Source organism: Eutrema salsugineum, unplaced genomic scaffold, assembly GCF_000478725.1.
Source record: "Eutrema salsugineum unplaced genomic scaffold, Eutsalg1_0 scaffold_14, whole genome shotgun sequence".
NCBI lineage: Eukaryota > Viridiplantae > Streptophyta > Magnoliopsida > Brassicales > Brassicaceae > Eutrema > Eutrema salsugineum.
In genome coordinates, this window is record NW_006256877.1 from 7,248,638 (window position 1) to 7,252,713 (window position 4,076).

The following is a 4,076-nucleotide window of genomic DNA, read 5'->3' on the forward strand; positions in this document are numbered from 1 at the left end:
AATCAAAACCCACTCTTTTTTGCTTGAATTAAGAACTTGATCATATAGCTTAGTGTCTAACACCACATCTGGATTGATAAACCTCTTTGTGCTACATTGACAAGGGGATTGATAGCCCTGAGACCCTAAAAAGTCTTGTCTATCAAGCACCACTCTTTGAGTATCAAAGTCAATCATTGCACCAGTGGTGTTGAGAAATGCAGTTCCAAGCAATAGGGGGAGCTCTTTGGTCTTCTTCATCTTCATGACCAACTTGAAGTGGATAGTCTTCTAAAAATCCATATGGTTTCTTGGAGTAGGAATCACCAAAGGTGATAGAAGAAGGGTAAGACGTTATAGACTTGACCTTTAGCTTCTCCATCATATCTTTAGACATTATACTCACACTTGAGCCTGAATCACACAAAGCATTCTCAACTCTAAAGTTGCCAAGAGTGCAAGAGATGGTGAACTTCCCTGGGTTGCCTAGCTTTGGGAGGGAGGTGGGCTTCATCTGAGTTGATTCAGAGGTGGAGGACCAATCTGTTGGCTTTGCTTGACCAGTTGTTAGCTCCTTTGTTTCAAGAGACACTGAATCATTCCCTTGCTGAACAGAAAGAACTGAACCGGCTGCCCCCACACTTTTTCTCTCAATGTCCTCATTGAGTTCATGTAAGAAGCCCATGAAATCATCTATGGTGTCTTCATCCTCATGAGTTTGTGCAGTCTCACTAGAAAGTTGACCATAAACGATATCTTCAATCTCTTGCACAGCAGCTGAGTGGTCATCATTGGAGTAGATGGCATTGCAATAATCCTTTAGGTTTTGAACAGCTTTACCAAGAAGAGAGACTTGTGGTTCAGAAGTGCAGATGCCCTTGTTCTTTTTAATAGACTTTAGTTCAGCCCCCAGTGTCTCCAGGTCAGATACCATCTTTTGTTGTCCTAGTAAGAGCTGTTGGAGAACAACATTGAAATCAGGACTTTGTTGAACAGGTGGTGGGCCAAAACCAGGAGGTGGTGGCCTTTGTTGTAGGCTGACTTGATTTGTGAAGCTATTCCCTTGATTCTGAACCGCTGGTTGCTGTAAACCCTGTTGACCTTGGGAGTTACCTTGGTACTGATTCTGTTGGACAAAGCTTTGAGGAGTGTATATTTGGTCTTGGGGGTTGGCCACATTGTTGCTCCTATAGGACAAGTTCTGGTTCTTGTTGAAGTTGTTGTAACCCTGAAACTTGTTCTGATTACCTATGTAGTGCAGCTCCTCTTGTGTAAGGCCCACTTCATTGATGTTCTCAAAGCAACTCCTCTCTTGAAACTCACCTACATAGTGTATAGGCTTTTGAGTGGCAACCAGGGCTTTGTCAAGCTTGATATTCAGCACTTTGATCTTCTCTTCCAGCTCTTGGTGTCTACCAGAATCTTCTCCTCTATAGCTTCTATCATAATCTTCCCCATAAGTGTCTTGGCTCATGGCTAAGTTCTCAACAAGTTCCATAGCTGCATTGATTTCTTTTGCCAAGAAATTTCCATTTGATGCTGTGTCCAACTGAATCCTGATCTTAGGAACAGCTCCTCTATACAAAGTGCTAAGGAGATAGGCTTCTGAAAAGCCATGATGTGGACACTTATTTGTGTAGCTTCTAAACCTGTCCAAAACTTCTCCAAAGGTCTCATTAGAATGTTGAGTGAAGCTGGAAATCTGGTTCCTTAGCTTTGCAGTCCTTGAGCTTGAGAAGAACTTGGATAGAAAGGAAATCTTGCATTGCTCCCATGTGTGGATGGATCCTCTTGGGAGGTTCTTTTCCCACTGATGTGCCTTATCTCCAAGGATGAATGGGAACAATCTCAGTTTGAAGCTGTCTTCAGATACCCCATTGATCTTAGTGAGATCACAAACTCTGTCAAACTGATCCAGATGCTCCAAGGAATCCTCCATAGGTAAGCCATGGAACTTCTGATTCTGAACCATATTAATCAAAGAGGCCTTCACCTCAAAGTTGTTGTTTTGGACAGGAGGTGGCCTGATTCCTGCTCCATACTGGTGTGCATAAGCTCGGTCATTCTCACCAACAAAGACTGGTTGGGGCGGATGACGTATGGGTGGGTTTGGGTGGGGCTGTGGCTGGTTAACTTGAGGTAGGTCTTGGTTCTGGTTACCATGAGCGTGTCCCTGATGGACCTGAGCCTGTTGAGCCTGAATTCCAATCCCATTACCAGCTCTTTGACCGTGATCAGCTTCTTGAGCCTGATGCTCATTCCCAACTTGCTGATTCATTCCTAACCTCTCCAAGTGAACAGCTCTTTCTCTTTGTCTTCTGGCTTGGCTTCTTGTGATCATAAACCTGAAAACAAAGACAGAGCTTGAAAGGTGATCAGTAAAACAAAAGAAAATTGATCTCAAAAATTATATCAGAAACTAATGCTAACAATCCCCACACAATATGGCAACGGCGCCAATTGATAACTAAGGTTTTCAAGGCCTTAATAAGGGTTATAAATCCCCTTGTCAAAGTAGTATAAGGGGTGTCAATCCATATGTGTGGTAGTTAGGCACTAGTGTATGTGATAAGTTCTTAAGTCAAGTGATCATACACCTTCTATTTTATGAAGTGTTCGAACAGGTTGACCTCTTCTGGCATGATTGAACAAGTCCTCTATCTCAGGGATTGATTCTTTTCTCTTACAGAAGTAGTGGCCTATCATAAAGTCCTTGCAAGCTCTAGCAAACGTGATTCCTTCAGGCAAATTTCGAACCACATCATTGAATTCGTCGAGCTTTTCCTTGCTGATTTTGTTGGTGTAGTGGCTGCAGTCTTCCGGATTTTTGAGGTGAATTGCATAGACAGCTGCTTCTGGTGTTGTCATGTATCGAGCTCTCATAAAGTATCTATGTATATCCTCTTTAGACTCCTTGCAGTACCTGAAAAAGACTTGCAAACGACCAAGTTTCCAGATTTCATCAAAGCTTAAATGAGCAGGGAATGACCTGACTACGTTGTTGAACTCCCTTAGCTTCTCTCTACTGATGTTGTTGGTGATCCATTGAATTTCTCCTGAGCCATCTTCTGAGGAATATCCTGCGTTTGGATCTTCTACAAACAATCCATACTCTTCATCTTCAGAGTATTGCTCTTTATACTCATCTTCACAAGACAAAGCCATGTTGCAAGGCCATGACTTGTCCTCTTCTTCAGATCTTTGGGTGCTTATGGAGCAGACCAGTTGTTGATGAAGCGGTTTAGTCATCCCAGGGGGTGTACCTGACGTACAGATGCTTGTATGAGCTGAACGGGAGTGTTTTGGGACGTTTTTATGGTTAGCCTTGACTGAAGGTGACGTGACCGCGGGGAAGCGACCATGGGCCGCGGGTAGACCCAACACGACCGCGGGAGAGTGCTTGTTGGCCGCGGTCGGAGCCAACGCGACCGCGGGAGTTTGTCTCCGAGCTGCTCTACTGCTGTTGCTTCCTCCTTTGCTTCCTGGGTGGTCTCCTGGGTCTTCTGGCTTGATGTACTTCATCTCTGAACTTGAGTCTTTAGTTTTGGTTGCTGGGATATGCTCTCCAAGTCCTTGCATGATCTCCTCAACCTTTTCTTCAACTTCATCAAGAGCATAGACTACTTTGTCCATGGTTGAGTCAAGCTCTTTGGTTTTGTCGATGACTTTGTAAACCTTCTCTGAAACTTCGACTGTAAAGTCATAAGACTCGTTCTTAGCTTCATTTAGGGCTTTGTCCACATCATCGAGTTTGAAATCCAGGTCCATGACTTTGTTTTTGGTGTTGCGAAGCTCATAGGTGTGCTTTGCTTGCTCTTCCTCCATGCTGTTGAACCTGTTAGCAATCATAGCTGCATCCTTGGTTGCACATTCTTCTATTGAATTGACTTGTGAGGCTAGGTTATCGACTTTTTCATTGAAAAGTTTCGATATCCCATCAATCCTTTCGTTTAGAGCAGTTGTAGCGGTTGCTTGAGCTTCTATGAACTGTCTGATCACGCCTTCGAGCTGACTCAGTCTGTTGCTGAGCTGGACGTTCTCATCTTGCTGGAGAACTTGGTGAGGTAGGCGATACATAGAGTATCTAGGGTTTGCCA

General features: G+C 43.8%; 1 non-coding gene across 1 annotated transcript; it reads left to right on the forward strand.

Moving 5' to 3' along the window:
* The first annotated feature begins 1,589 nt into the window (after window positions 1-1,589).
* On the forward strand, window positions 1,590-1,696 carry LOC112088707. The gene has a single exon (XR_002900652.1). It is a non-coding gene; the product is annotated as a small nucleolar RNA R71 (small nucleolar RNA).
* The last annotated feature ends 2,380 nt before the right edge of the window (window positions 1,697-4,076 follow it).